At 31.6% G+C, this 17,526-nt stretch overlaps 1 non-coding gene across 1 annotated transcript; it reads right to left on the minus strand.

The window, feature by feature from the left end:
- Positions 1–7,925: 7,925 nt before the first annotated feature.
- TRNAL-CAA (transfer RNA leucine (anticodon CAA)) lies at positions 7,926–8,009 on the minus strand. Its single transcript has one exon. It is a non-coding gene; the product is annotated as a tRNA-Leu (tRNA).
- Positions 8,010–17,526: the final 9,517 nt, after the last annotated feature.

Genomic DNA, 17,526 nt, shown 5'->3' on the forward strand with positions numbered 1-17,526 from the left:
GGGGCTATGATACTATGTGCCTCCTTCTGTGGTTGACCGTAGTATAACCGGTCATGCACAAGTCCTTCAGGCCAAATAAGGACAAAACAACCTGAAACCATTAATCATTCGGTTGAGGCAAGTCACTAATCTTCCGCCAGTGGTTAATAAACTTCAGCGGATCACGGTCCTGAAAAAATGAAAAACAATGTCAAAAATTTGTCAATTAAAAAGAATGAAGACAACTAATGCTACCTCTCAGTCAGAGATATGTTTGGCAGTATGGTCTGGGTATAGAGACAATAATGACAAATCTACAGGGTCTCCTCCAAATGCCTCTGGCTAAGCAGCCGTAACAGCCTCACCCTATGGAGGTTGCACTGGCTCAACAACATCAGCAGTAGGAGGTGGCAGTGGCGCCTCCAGTACCACTAGTGACTCAAGTACCTCAAACGTCTGAATATGTGAAACCTAGCGCCTGCGGGAGGATTGAGGGACAAATGTGTCCGGAGGTGAAACCCGTCTACTACGAAAAGAAGATGGAAAAGCATAAGGAGAAGTACGAGCATCAAAAGTAGATGACTCTGAATGGCCAGAGGGACCAGAGGCATCAGAAGCATGTTGACTCTTCTCCCATTGCACTGATGCGTGTTGTGCAACCCTCCCGTACGTCAATTATTCTTTTATAAAAATGTTTTTTTAAAAATTATTTTTTATAAATTGAAAAACTAATTTTGACATCATATTATATGAATATACATTATTGAAAATTAAAATACAGATGAAATTACAATTTTTTCAAAAAAGATACATCTCACAAATGATTTTTATAAAAAATTATTTGAAATAGTTTTAAATATTTTTAAAATTTTGATATAAAAGAAATTATTATAAAAAATGAAATACTTTAAATAATATTTTAATTTTTTTTGAAAGACACAAATTATAGATATATTAATAAGAAAAGGGCAAAGGCCAATATAAAAAAAACAGTCAAAAAGAGGTACAAGATATACCTAAGTCAGCTAGATATAAAACACAATGAAATAACCAAAAGCAAAAAACACCAAAAAAAACGGGAAAAAACAAAAGCAACTACAACAACCAAAACAGTCAAAATCAGAGTAAGGCTAGAGCTCTCCAAGCCAGGACCAACATCATCAGTAACACCAAATCTGACGAAATATTAAGTGAACACAACCAAAGAGGGGAAAGACACTCATATGACTACTTGTGATATATATATATATATATATATATATATATATATATATATATATATATATATATATATATATAGAGAGAGAGAGAGAGAGAGAGAGAGAGAGAGAGAGAGAGAGAGAGAGAGAGAGAGAGAGAGAGAGAGAGAGAGAGAGAGAGAGAGAGAGAGAGAGAGAGAGAGAGAGAGAGAGAGAGAGAGAGAGAGAGAGAGAGAGAGAGAGAGAGAGAGAGAGAGAGAGAGAGAGAGAGAGAGAGAGAGAGAGAAGAGAGAGAGAGAGAGAGAGAGAGAGAGAGAGAGAATTTGTTATCCCAGGTGCAAAAATGGTGAAATTTTGAGGAATAATCCAAAATTTCCTTGGATTAGATATTGGATAATAGTAATTTTGATCCAGAAGGACAATGAAGTCTTTGATTTTATAACCTAACAAATTGTCATATTCCTTATTTTCCATGTATTATGATCTTCAATATCTTTCAAAGTATGCTTTAAAGCAAACCATATCAAAGAAGATATGTGGTGCTTAATAGGTTGTTTTATCTTTAAGTACACACTTATATAAGTAATGACCCATTATTTGTTAGTTGTGATCATGTTCCATAAGTAGTAAGACATCCCAGCTTAATAATGCTCTTAATTTTCCTCAAACCAAGTCTACCTATAGATATAAGATTACAACCTTTATCCTAGAAGAAAGTGAAAAGTTTTTTTGGGTCAATATCACATGTCCACACAAAACTTCTAACGTAGCTATCCAACCTATTCAAAAGAGTCATTATCCACTCATATATTTTGAGTCTATAAAGTAATATTCCATGGATGGTAGATCTAACTAATTATACACGACCCATCATTGAAAGAAGGTGCTATTTCCAAGTAGATAACTTCGATATTACCTTGTTTGAGATAACTTGAAGATGTTTGACTATGGGCTTGCCTTTTAAAAAATAGGCACTTTAAGGTAGTCAAAAGGGGTTTGACCAATGGTAAAGCCAAACATAATAGCCGAGTCTTGTATGGTTGACTCCTGTCTTATTGCACTTGATAAAGATTGTCTTGAGTTTTGTCCATACTATTGAAGAAGATCATGTATGTTTGTTGCCTTCATCCTAGTGGCTTTGCAAAATTAATGATATCAATAAAAAAGAAAGTATGGCTAGGAATAGTTGTATTACTTTAAGTTATGCAATTAATTTTTACTCGATCTACCAAACTGCCTATTTGTATGTTGAAAGCTTCCATTACAATGCAAAAGACACTACTATGAATAATATATTTAACAATAGTCATAAATGAGACATAATCACACTTGAGGGTCCGTGGTAAAGTTGTATGTGGTTGTAAGTCGAATACTTACAATAATGATCTACAACCCATGGTAATATGCTGGCAAGCGCGCTACATATCACCACACTTGTAATAAACAACCATAGTGAAATGCTTTAAGGTTCTGGGTTCGTTACCTAACAATTCCATTTTGGGGAGGGGGTTTAAATATGAATAACGTGCTTACGTATAACAACGATTGCAATACCCAACCGTGGTGAAATGATTTTTTTAAATATAATTTTATAATTTTACAAAATTGCCTAATTTTTACCTGTATTTTTAATATAATTTTTTGATTTTACATCATTTCCTAAAAGAGAAAAAACAACAACACAAATCAATTATGAACCACATTTATCAAAACAAAAAAAATGCATTAAAAGCCAAAAATTGTATATTGCATCAAAACTAAAATGCTACAAAACAACATACAATTTACATATCACTATCTCAAATAATATCAATAACATGAACAAGGTGCATTGACTCTTTGTATCTTGACTTTTAACGTCGATAGTTTCAAATAATAATACTTGTTAATAACCTTAGAAATTATAACATACAACAACTAATGAATAAACAATAAAAAAATTTACTTGTTAATTTTCCCATATGCGTTCTTCATGATTATTATGTATAACATCCACATAATCTCTATCAATTTCTTCATATGAAGTAGACACTTGTGTTGTGTAAGAAGGAGTCGAAGGAATATCAAAACTTAAATCATGATTTTCATCACTATGCGGAACGTGATTTCCTTGGAGAATAATTGGTCATCTTTTTTCATAAGGGTGAGTCACATAAAACACTTATTTTTCTAGGATAGCCATGATGAATGGTTCAGTCATATAAGTTTCCTTGCCAAGGTCAACCTGTGTGAATCCTAACTCATCAATTTATACAACAATGTTATTTCCAATCCACTTGCATTTAAATAAAGACACTTTGAATAAAACATAATCATGCTCCCAAATCTCATAAATGACCCCAAAGTACACTCTAGATGTAAATATATGATTCTTATCTTTCGAACTAGAGAAATACATGTATTCGGTCTCAACCATAACCCCACTATTTTGTATTGTACTACGACTGTCTTTTGATTTTGTATAAAAGAAAAAATTACTAATGTTGTATGCAGTCCAAGTTATCACATTAAATTTTGGCAAGTATGACAATCATTTAATTGTCTTGGATGCACTATCGTCATTAGAAATTCTTTCACTAAATCAACTTATGAAATTATTGTTATGCTCTTTCAACAACCACTTGTCACTCATTCGGGGATATTTTTCCTCGATAACTCTTTTGCGAGTAGATAAGTAAGGTTTAGCTTCGTCAACATTATTCAATATATAAAAATATACTTGAAGAACTATATCTCGAGACATTGAAATAACATTTAAATCATGAGTACCTCTACCTCCATATCTATCAGCATGACGAGACTTTGGAATTCTCATAGACTCTACTTTTAACAAATAGTTTGAACAAAACTCAACAACTTCTTCTGCTATGTACCTTTCAATGATCGAAGCTTCCGATTGATGATGATTATTCGTATATCCTTTAAATATATTCATGTATCTCTCTATTGGATACATCCACCTTAAATAAACTAGACCATAATATATGATTTCTCTGACAAGATGAACAATTAAGTGAACCATAATGTCAAAAAATGATGAAGGGATAAACATCTCTAATTGACACAAGATTATTGCGACCTCATCTTCTAACTCACATAATTTTTTGAAATCAAGAACTTTATTACATATAAAAATGAAGAATAAACACAATCTGGTTATAGTTACTCTTGCATTTTTTGGTAGGATGTCACAGATAGCCAATGGTAGAAGTTGTTGCATCAAGACATGACAATCATGAGTTTTAAGCCAATTAACTTGAGATCTTTCATTGATACAAGTTTCTTGATGTTTGATTAGTAACCTTGAGGAACTTTGATGTCAACCAACCACTCACATAAACTTTTCTTTTCCTTTTTAGATAGAGTGTGACATGCCAAAGGAAATAAACTCTTTTTCCTCTTTCTTCTGGAGCTAACTTTTGTCGTATACCCATATCCACCATATCTGAACGAGAATTATTACTATCTTTAGTCTTGCATATAATGTTTAAAAGTGTTCCTATCAAACTATCACACATATTTTTCTCCACATGTATCATATCAAGACAATGTCGTACATCGAGGCTAGACCAATATGGGAGATCAAAGAACAACGACCTACTTTTCCAAATATTTCTCTCAACGGGGAATTTTTTATTCTTTCCAAAGACAACAGTAAGGTGTTCTTGTCGTTGATAAACTTCATCGCTCGTTAAAGGTTTAGGAGCTATTTCAAACTCATGCTCTCTGTTAAAAGCCTTTTGCGATCTACAATAAGGATGATTGGGTCTTAGAAATTTACAATTCCTAAGGTAAACAGTCTTTTCTCCAAACTGAAATTGGTAAAAATATGTATTAGATTCATATATAGGACACACTTTATGTATCTTGACACTATATCCAACCAAGTTACCATATGCATGAAAGTTGTTGATTGTGAAAAATAACACGACACACATCTTAAATTTTTCACCTCAATAAGCATCATCAACGTCAACACCTTCGCCCCATAAAAATCTTAAATCTTCAATTAATGGACTTAGATAAAGATCTATGTTGTTTCCGATTTGTTTAGGTCCAAAAATAATCATAGATAACAAGATATACTTGCATTTCATGCACAACCAAGGAGATAGGTTATAAGTCGTGAGTAGAATATGCCACAAAGTATGGCTAGTACTCAAATTACCAAAGAGGTTAATTCCATCAGTGGCAATCCCAATACTAAGGTTTCTTTGCTCAAGGCCCAAATTCAGAAACAACGAATCGATTTCCTTCCATTGTAAAGAATTAACTACATGGAGAATGTTTCCATCATATTTCTTTCATTTGCATGCCATCTAATATTATTTGCGTCATCCACATTAGTAAAAAGTCTACTGAATATTGGAATCATTGGCAAGTACCATAACACTTTAGCTGGAGGACGCTTCTTGTTAACATCGTCACAATCATCACCACTATTGTCCTTCACTTTATAGTGCGACTCACCATATTCTGGATATTGATCCAATTTTTCATACTCTTTCCGATATAATATGCAATCATTATGGCATGCATATATTTTGATATACTCTAAACCCATTAGACACAATATCTTCTTGACCTCATTACAATGATCTGACAAATTATTATCTTCTGGTAGCATTTGTTTTAGCAATTCAAGCAATTCCGTGAAACTTTTATCCGTCCACCCACTTTTTGCTTTCAGATTAAATAATTTTAACACCACAGATAATCATGTAAAATTTGTGCACCCCTTGTATAAAGATGCATCCTTATGACTACATAAAATATCATAAATACGAGCTTTCCTACAAGAATATTCTCCAATATCACATATCATATCTTCTAATGGATCATCCATATCTTCATCAACTTCATGTATTTTTGACGTTGCATTTTAATTTATATTGACTTCATCATACCACACCCATATTGTATAATTTTGAAAAATTCAATCACAACAAAGGTGATATAATAATTCTTTCTTTAGAATTTTTTTGATATTCCTTCATACAACACAAGGACAATAAAAGAGTCCATTATTGTTGGGAAGATTTTGTTCCATGTATTCAAGGAATTTAAGAACTCCTTTCTCATTCATCACACCTAGTCTATCAACTTTCATCCAACTACGTTCCATAATAATTTTTAAAATTTATCTCAAAAGCTTGTAAAATCATTTAACAATACAACAACACAATAAGTTATAAAACAATATTCATATTCATATCATTGAATCACAACTATATACATACATATATATATATATATATATATATATATATATATATATATATATATATATATATATATATATATATATATATATATATATATATATATATATATATACACACACACACACACACACACACATGTAACATTTCAACAACATAGAAACAATCTCAATATCACTCAATCACAATAACACAAATGGCACACTAATGCTACACACATTCTCACGCACTAATATCGTTATAAATCAACATTAACACAACATTTTCACATACATACAATCTACATTCACACAACCTTCTAGAAGTTCATACACACACTACATATGAATATGGTTTTCTAATCAATTTTTATTCACAACAAATAACATTTAACAACACCAAAACCTAAAATTCAACATGAATGGTTATAAAGGTGATGAAATAAATAACGTACCGTAAACTGAAGAATAGGTTGTGACCAAGAAACCTTTGTGTAAAATCTTCGTGTACCTGAAGGATTTCGCGAAAACTCAACCTTCGTGTGTGCAACAACATTAAGCTAAAGAAGATGAATGGTGATAAAGGTGATGAAGTTTGGAAGTTTCGCTATCGCTTCCGTCTGTGTTCTTCGCTAGGGAACTTGCGTCTTGAAGGAAATAAACTAAATCTGATAGGATTTAATTTTAAAGAAACACATTTCACCACGGTTGAAAAGATCAACCGTTGTAAAACATATTAATTTTAGATGACAAATAACCACGGGTGACAAATACGACCATTGTGAAATTATTTTTAATTTTTATATATATATATATATATATATATATATATATATATATATATATATATATATATATATATATATATATATATATATATAATATATATATATATATATATATATATATATATATATATATAAATTAATGGGCACACTCTTCATTATATATAAATAATGGAAAAATATTGGTGTTAATAATCGAAGCCTGTAAACCTTAATATATAACCATGATTGTTATTAAGGACCGTTATGATAGATCTTTCAATAAAATAAAGGCGTCTAAAAGAGAGATGTTATTTTGATTGATTGATTAACCGAGGTAAAAACATGTTACGATAGATATATTTTATAGTAGTGAGAAAATAGGAGATAAATGGTCTCTCTATCTCATAACTTCTAAAAATTAAAAAACATATAACTTTTCTATTGATGAGTTATTTTATAGATGTTTAGATGTATGTGACTAATAATTGTAGTTACAATTACTAGATATTTTAAACAAAAATACAATATCTAAATACATATCACACAAATAATTTAAATCAAAATCAAAATTCATCAAACAAGCATAACTTTACATGTTAGCGAATAAGCAAAGCAGACAAACAATATTAATAATAAAAATAAAAATTGTCTAAATAGATGAAAATGTCAGAAGTGGGATTTGAATCTCATAACTTATGAAAATTAAAAAACATATAATCTTTCCATTGATGAGTTATATTATAGATACATATCACCAAAAATTGTCAAAAAAATTGAAAATGTCAGAAGTGGGATTTGAACCCACGCCCCCTTTCAAAGACCAGAACTTGAGTCTGGCGCCTTAGACCACTCGGCCATCCTAACTTATGATGCCAATTTTGTTACAAACAATAATATATATTATTAACACCTTATACCACTATTAGAAATATAAATTAGATATGATTTTCATTAATTATCATGAAGAGTAATAAATAATAAAAGATAATTAGGGCAAAAAATCATAATGTTGCACTAAACTAAACTAATATTGAATGCATGGATAAAGGGAAGACTATAAATTCTCTGACCCTCTAATGTTGAATCTGTTAACATCAAGAGATCTTGTTGTTCAACGGAGTTAAACCAAATGTGTCTATGTGTGTGAAGATAGTTTCTCAATATTCTTGTTTTATATTTTTAGTAATGTTCCTATTTCACGAGTCCAAAAATACTAAGTTTTTCAGCTATGTTGTTGTTTCGTGAATATAAAATCACAATGACAAACTTAGTTTTGGTTGAGACTAGTTATATCTAAGTATAACTATTATTATTCTACTTATTTACTCTATTATTTATGATATGTTAATTCTCCCAATTCAGAAGTAGTGTAAGGAAGTTACATAACCATGATGAAATGCTCTTTAGCCAATGTCCATAAACTGTTTGATAAAACTCCCCAACTAGACCTCTTTTATTTGTATAAAGAAAACCTTAATTTTTGATTTGTTCAATGATTTCTACTCATATATAAGGTTTGCATTATTTATTTTGAGGTTTCCATTGGTTCCCTTATGGGAAGGATGAGAGCAATAATGTTTCTCTAATGACTTCTCTCGTCACACCTATGTGGTGATGAGTGAAAAGATGCAATATATAAATCCATTGAGTGTTATCATGATTTATTTATGTATTTGTAAGAGTATTTAAGGGAGGAAGGGTAAAGGTTCAGTTGAAGGTGTATAAGTATTCATGCCATGAACCAGGTGTGTCATCATCCTTAGAGTTTTGTTAGTGTTTCTCATGTTACATGGGAGGCCGAAAGTCGTATCATATGTATTTAAAAACCATATACAACGAAATAAAATACCCTTTACGCAAATGAGGTGATTGTTATAGGGACAAGGTTGCTAGAGAGTCTTCACAATACCTATATTCACTATAAAGAATATACCTCTTAGTTGTCTATTTGCTTTCTCTGAAGCATTGAAAGCTGCTTTGTATAAAGTGGATAATGAGTAAGGATTTATATGTGCTTGGGTATGAATATTATTTCTTCTTTATTGCATTTTAAAGGTGTTCAATGAATATAAGGGATCATAGGCCTGAGGATCAAAATTCTTTGCAACAACATCATATTTTGAGGTGCTTGGTAACTTGGAGTGGAACAAATAGTCTTGCCAAGTCAGTAGATAGTGTGTTGGGTAACCATGAGCAAGATAATTTGGGTCTTATGGGAATTCATATGAGGAGGATGCTAAAAAATGAGTGATGACATTAAACAATATCTTTGTAAGTTATGAATAAGCCTAAGAGAAGGGGGAAGGGGATTAGGACTTTAAAAACTTTATCCTGTTTTAATGGATAATGGTTTTTTATTTTCTAATTTGGTTAGGAGAAGAAAATAGTAAAGTAAAAAAAATAAAGAACATCAAAAATTATCCTGGTTCCCCTCATAATCCGAGAGTACTCTAGTCCCCTTACAGTATGTAAGAGATTTTGTTATAGTTAGATCTTTCCAAACAAGCATTTAACCAAGTTATCAGGAACAATCCTCTTGAAACTTGTTTCACAAGAAAAGAAAACAATCCTCCCTTTTCTTGAACCTTATCTCCAATAATCTTAGATGATAAGTAACCACACATAATATCAAACAATCCTTGATACTTAGGAATTTACAATAATAATTTGTATAAGAAGTAAATTTGTATAATGGACAAGATTTAATCAAATGATTAAAATCTTTTGCTATTTCAAAATATGAAGATTCAAGAACAAATTTTCTCTAAGTACTCAGGTATTTTGTTGAATATGATATGAAAATGTATTTCAAAAAGTATCTTATGTAAAGGTTCTGTTGAAAATTATGTAGAGAGATTTTATGATTAATTTGAAAGAGGTAGTTGTAAAATGAAATTTTGAAATATATTTATAGTGATGAAAGAACCCATTAATAAAACATGACAATGGTTGGAAAATATTTATGAAATATAATGAAATTATAATTAGGAGATGCCATGAAAAGGAGTGACTGAAGTAGTTAACACAATTCATCATTTTTTAAAACTTGTTCAAGTGCAATCGATTGCAAGGGCTAAAATTTTGAAAAAATGCAATGTGCAATCGATTACATGATCATGTTAATCGATTCAAGGGGTTAAAATTATGAATTTCAAAGTTCCACTCAATTGATTGCATAATTATGTTAATTGATTGCATGCTGAATTATTTTAAATTTTTTTCTAAGTCCACAACTTCATACATGCATCAAAATTTATTTTCATCCTATGCAATTAAAACATTTTAAAAACATTTTAACAAAGTATGACATGAATATTTTGAAGTGCATGACAAGTAAAATTGAGCCCTTTAAGATTGCATATGATATGAATTTTCATATATCTTGATTGATCATAAACAATTTTTCCTCTTCTTCTTTGATAAAAATACTTGAGTTTGAGACCATTGTCTTCATCAAAATTTGTTAGAAGATTGTCTTCACAATCTCCTCCTTTTTGATAATGACAACCATATGTGTAAAGAAGAATAATTTTGATCACAATGCTCCTCCTTTCTCTTAAAATTATATTCTTGGATAACTCTCCCTAAATTTGACAAATCATACTAACTTTGATACTTTTTAAAAAAGTTAGATTGCAAGCATAACACATATATAATATATTCTCCCCTTTGTCATAATCAAAAAGAAGAGAAAAATATAATTGAAAGTAAAAAATAGGGAAAGGATATAATGATCTAGAAGTAAAATTTTAGAAACATAACCAATGTCTGAAATAACACAGAAATAAACCATAAAAATTTAAAAGAACATAGTCTTATAACATAATAAGAATAAAAACTAAACTTTAACAAAAACATAAACTTAACAAATCATAAACTTAAACATAATAATAATAATAATAATAAATAATAATAATAATCACGTGACAGAAAAAAAACAAAAAAGTAATTAAGAACTCATACAATTGTAATCGATTGACGACATATTATAATCAATTGCAGCTTAATTAAATTGCATATTACGCTTCAGGTGCAATTGATTGAAGAAGGGGTGCAATCGATTGCATCTCAATAAAAAAGGAAATATTATATCAGGTGTAATCGATTGAAACTTAATAAAAAAAGAACATGCTTCAGATGTAGTCGATTGAAATAATGTTGTAATTGATTGAAACTTAATAAAAAAGGAATATGCTTCAGGTGTAATCTATTGAAGGATAGGTGCAATTGATTATGCCAAATCTGAAAATCGCATTTACTCATTTCAATCGATTGTAATATATACATAATCGATTGATCCTGAAAAAAATATTGAAAATTATTTTAAATAATTATTCAATTAAGAAAAGGAAATCACAAAGATCATATAACCAAATCTTATAAAATCATATAATAAAATATTATATAATAAAATCAAAGTAATAAAAAAATGAATAAAATATAATCAAGTATAGTATAATCAAATTATATGAATGAAAATCAATAAAATCAATATAAACAAGTATATTTCTACAGATAAATAAATTTTAATGAAGAATAATGCATGTACCTTATATGAGATTTTGTGAATGTATTCGGATGAAATTTCCAAGGTTCTTGACGTGATTAAATATCACTTTCGCTTAGAATACTAAGATCTCTTCTAATTTTACAAAATGCATCTCTTGGAAGCGACTTTGTAAAGATGTCTGCTAGTTGATTTTGAGTATCAATGAAGGAAATTTAAATATCGCCTTTTATAACATGATTCTTTAAGAAGTGATGACGTATATCAATGTGCTTGGTTCTAGAATGCATGATTGGATTTTTTGAAATATCGATTGCACTATGTAAGACCCTAAGATCCCTCATGACATCATGTTATTGCACAAGTGCATTGTCTCAAGGATCATAACATGTTTGGCTCCTTAACCCTAGGGTTGGGACTTGTTTGAGTGTCTTGAGATCACCAATCATGCTTGTATTGTATATTATTTCTTTTCTTATTTGATTACTAACCAAAAGCACAAAAATATGTCACTAACTTTTTTTGTTTTGAAGCTCAAGTGATCATGTGCTCCAATGCTCTTAGGAGGCTCCTAAGCCCAATGCAATGGCTAGATGAAGATGAGAAAAAGCATGACAATGGTCCACATAGCTCCTAATCATCATATATGTCTCCCAAGTATCTCAATTTGCCAATTTGATCAAGATAACCCAAAGGGCTTGAGGATTGTTTCCTAAGGAAACCCTAATTTCACTATTCTTTGATTGTGCCTTGCCCATGAAGCAACCTCAACCTCTGATCAAATTTAATCAGGGGAAGTTATTTTATTTATCATTTTATTCATATGTGAGCCTATTTGAGGATCCTCAATCATTCATTCATCAAGATTGGAAGTTTGGCCTTGAAAAGTTAACCAGTCAAGTCATCTAACTAAGTTGAGGTTCAATGGGATATAACTTTTGATGTGTTTGTCAAATGAAGATTACCCCAAGAGTAAAAATGTTTCTAGGAGCCATATGAACAACTTTCATGTTCATCAAAAATCCATTTGAAACTTGGAAGGTCATCATTCATATCAAAACATTATAGGTCAATTTGACTGAAACCCTAATTTTGGGTCAACTTACCAAGGGCATAACTTCCTTAATTTTTATTATTTTGAGGTGAGACAGAATGAATTGGAAATATTGAGATGTATACTTCAAATGTTATATTGGACAAAATTTCATAATCCTAAAATAAATACATGTGATAATGCAAGACATTATAGGTCATCTTGGACCTAATTCATTGAATTTGAAAAAGTACCCAACTTCAAAAGCCCATACCTTTGTCATAGAAAATCTAAATGATGCAAACTTTGAGTCTATATTGACCATCTTGAAAATATCTATAACTTTTATGTTGGAGGTTTTCTCATTTGAATCTTGTATCATGAAGACAGAAGGGCTTGATTAAGCTTGTTTTTGGTGAACTTTTTCAAAATGATTTGAACATGTTTTGTACTTGGATTTTCCCAGCCAGTTTTGATCAATTTGCAAATGCCAAATTATTTTTTTCCCAACATGACTTTTGTTCCTTATTTCAAAGGCTTTCCAACCATTACTCACAATAGTCCATGGGGTTTACCATTGGTGAGTTTCGAATTCATTTCCATTTATGTGCATTTTGGTATTTTATGATGAAACTTGAATATGCAAGTTGTTTCCCTCCAAAGTGCACGTCCAAATCACTTTCATGTGGTATCAACAAGATTTTTCATTCATCATTGGGCCTTCCACACGCTTGCACAGACCCATGCAAACAAAATTCAAATTGCCATGCACATGAAAGAAGCGTGGGATTCAGCCACATTCAGTTATAAATAGAGGCGCCATGAGCTTCATTCATCAACCTTTTGGAGATCCCAAGTGCTGTAGAAGTAAAACCATATCCATAGCAAAGGAATTAATCACTTTTTCTTCCATTTTCGAGCTTGAAATTCATCATCATTAGCTGAGTTTTAAAGCTAAATCCCTTAGCCTATCACTTCCATTACACTCAAGGATCAAAGAGGAGCAAAGATCTTGGGGAATTCATGGCCAGGAGTTCATAAATTCAGAGGTATAATCTCAAACTTTTTGGATCTAGAACTCTTAATTCAATGTAGTATCCTTGTGTTTCTGTGGTTTTCTGAAGTCCTCAAACTTGAGGCAAGCCATTGGTGCTTTCAATTCTTTATTTCATGAACTTTCAGTATGAACACCATGATCTTCTCCTTCACATTTATCTCAATATAGGAAAAGTGAGGGAGATCCAATGGTACATTGGTGATCTCCATCACACGAGCTTCATTTCCATGTTCTTGTTTTTCATTTTCATTAAAATTTATTTCTCTGCAACTGGTGGCCGAAAGTTGTTGTCTCGCCGGAGAAGATGGTGGTTTCCACCACCATCACCACGTGTGCACTTTTATGGCCTTTGGATCTTGTGTTCAGGATCTAATCTCACACATCCATTCCAATTACTTCATTTAATGCTTTGTGTAGCGCGTTTGACTCGAGTGCATTGTGTTCCCTCGGATCTGGACCATCCATTGATGCCACGTCAATTAATGAATTGCATCATGTGGCTGTGCATTTTCCGTTTATTCTATTTTCTTTTTATTTTTTGTTAACTCCTTTTATTTTCAAAAATTCATGAAAAATTCATTTGAAGTCAGAAAAATATGAGACCAATTCCAAACTATTTCTTGAAAAATCTAGTTTCATATTATGATTTTTAATTATTTTTGTGACTTCATTTGATATTTTTTATGAATTACTTGGTTTTTAATGTTTTTAATTCATTTTAAAATACTTTTTTACTTCTAAAAAATCCAAAAATATTTTCGTAGCATCTATGGATCATGATAAATCAATGAAAAATAGTCTCAACAATTTCTTGATTGTTTTGAGATTATTTGAGATTTTAATTCATATTATGCTATTTTTAATTGTTTTTAATTACTTTCTGATTTCAAAAATTTGTGAGAAAATTAGTCAAAGCTTGTTTGACTATGTTGAACCTATGAGAATTTAATTGGACTTTTTGAAGTTGATTTGAATTGAATTTGAGTTTCAACCTTATTTGTTTATTTTTTATTTTCATTTTTTTTTAATTCAAAAAAATACCAAAAAAATATGATTGACCTCTTGACTTGTTATCTTCATTTCTTTGTTGTTTGGTGTTGATTGAGTTTGATTTGAATCAACTTTGGTCAATTGGATTTGGTTGTTGTCTTCTTTTTCCATCCCTTTCTTTCCATCAATGGCCAATGAGTTAAAGTCTTGAAGTTGGTCTTGACAAATGAGGAGTTTAATCTTCTTTGATCCAAACCAAACTCAACTTGATCCATGATCAAGTGAATTGTTTTGTGTCCAAGATAGGTTGCTTCTTGGTCAAGCAAATAACCTAAAGTCAATACAAGGCCCTTCCCCTTTTGTTTTGGCATGGCAAGTTTATGGAGCTTGGCTTACTAGTCATGACCTCTAACTTATGTTCTTTGCCTATATTCTTATTGACCGACCTCAGATAGGTGTGACTACTATATTAGTCCACTTACGATTGCTTAACATAGCGCTACATTGTCTTATGACAAACTAACATAACTCCACAAATTACTAACTTTAATTTGAGCTTTTAACTTTTTGCCATTTACTTTTAATGTCATTTATTTCTTGCTCATTATTCATATTGATTTTCTCTTTGCTCATTTGAGCACATATTTTATGTTTATGTCATTTTTCTTTTGCTCATTTGAGCCCATTATTGTATATTAATATATTGCTATCTTGTGTTGTTTTGTGTTTGTTTGAACCAAATGAAAAAGGAGAAAGGAATTAGAATTAGGACTTACCCATACTTAAAGGAGTTCAAGAGCAACTAGGCCACATGCCTTTAGAATGCAAAATTTGTTGAAGAGCAACTAGACCTCATGCCTTTAGAATGCTAAAACTCAAAGTTGACTTCAAAGGACTTCTCCTCCAAACTTATTCTTTGTCCATTCCCTTTATTGTGTTGTGAGCTTTTTGATGTTTGTTTTTGTGTGATAGGGATCCCGTCTTGAGATTGTGAAAAGAGGACCATTGTCATGAGTAGCCAAGTTAAGAGCCATGCCAAGTGGAGATCCTAGGAGCTTGAATTCAATTATTGATTGCTTGTTTGTGTGCTAAGCCCAAAGGAAAGGAGCATCTTGAATCATCTCTATGACTTCAAGAAAAGGAACTCCAAGGGTTTATCTTTCCCCTCTTATCTTTGTATGCTTTAGGAATAACCCTTATATTCTTCTCTCCACTCTAACCAAACCAAAAACCATTTTCAAAACTTTGACTTTGTTTCAAATTAGAAACCTAGGCCTTAAGCCTTTGACTTTTCAAAACCATTTTTATTAATACTCATTGTAAATAAACTCTAATCCAACTTTGACTTCATTTTTGTAAATAAACCTAACTTGTAAGTATAACTCATTGCAAGTTGTTTTGTGGTTCCAATGGCCACGTTGTTAAAACATTTTCAAAAACATTAGTCATAGGTTTGAGTTATCATAGTGGTTGATGTAAATCTCACCTCATCCTTAGTGATTGGATTATAAGCCTTCCATGCTTATTATAGGGTTAACCCCTCACTGGCATGTTGAAGCCTTCCTCACATGGTGGATTGTTGGTTTAGGTTGAGTTTTCTCCCTTTGATAACAAAAGACCTTAAGGCTTTTGATTAAAATCAATTCACCAATCTTTGAGATTTTTACCCCGAACTACGAGGTTTTGATCCTCCTCTGTGATGGTACGTAGGCAATGGGTTCATCCATTCAAACAACAAAATTTGTAAATATAATCTATTCTCTTCTCACCCCTCCAATCTTTTGTACAAATCTTTTTCACAAATACCAACCTACAACACATATTTGCAAAAAGGGTTCCCTTAGAGTACTAAGGATGTTTTAGATGCGTAAAACCTTCCCATTTCATAACCAACCCCCTTACCCAGATCTCTGACATTTTTATTAGTTTTTGATTCGAAAAACTTCTTACTTGGCTTTTGTTCGCTTTTTAGCCTTTCCTTTGGACAAATAAAAGTGCGGTGGCGACTCGAATTGTATGTTGACTTTTGGTTTAGTCAATAAACCTAAAGGTAACGAAAACCCCGCTACAGAAAAGTGGCGACTCTGCTGGGGATCTAAGCCCCGTGGGTTTAGCCTACTTTTTACTTGTATGTGTTGTATGTTTATATTTATTTGTGACATATTTTTGTGCAAATTTGGGATGAATGTGTTGTTTGTAATGTATGAATTACTTGATATATTAATTGCTTGTATGCTTGGTGGTTTCTTGTGAGATGAGTTCTATACCCGAACTCGAGTGCACTTATGATAGGAGAATGACATAGTCTTGTTGACTTGTGTGGAGTTATTCCTTAGAAAGTTAACTTGCAAGTCCATTCACTTGGTGGAGGTCTTGTTGGGATCAATAATGTCACACGAGTAGTCGTGGTTAGGCATTACTCTTTCCAATATAAACCTTAGAAACCAAGGACCTTAGATACCTAGCCCATCTTGGCCTATTTTAGGAAGTAGTGCGAAGGTCGTTCAAGTGTAAGACTTGATGCGATTGTTACGCGATACTACACTCATAAGAGTCTCTCTTGAGAATATTTTTGGAGGACGAGTGGTCGTTCTATCCGATAATATCCAAAAGATGGGATGATGACTATGAGAACCTTTTAGAACATGATTGTCAGGTTTAACCATAATACACTCCCGTTGGGTGGTTCTTAACCGAGACCCCATGCTCGTGACTTACAACAAACCCGTGATTCGCGGTTGATCCGTTCTCGTATATCCTCAATATCAATGGAACTTGGGTGTTGATCAGGTGT

This window comes from Lathyrus oleraceus, chromosome 3, assembly GCF_024323335.1.
Source record: "Lathyrus oleraceus cultivar Zhongwan6 chromosome 3, CAAS_Psat_ZW6_1.0, whole genome shotgun sequence".
Taxonomy (NCBI): Eukaryota; Viridiplantae; Streptophyta; class Magnoliopsida; order Fabales; family Fabaceae; genus Lathyrus; species Lathyrus oleraceus.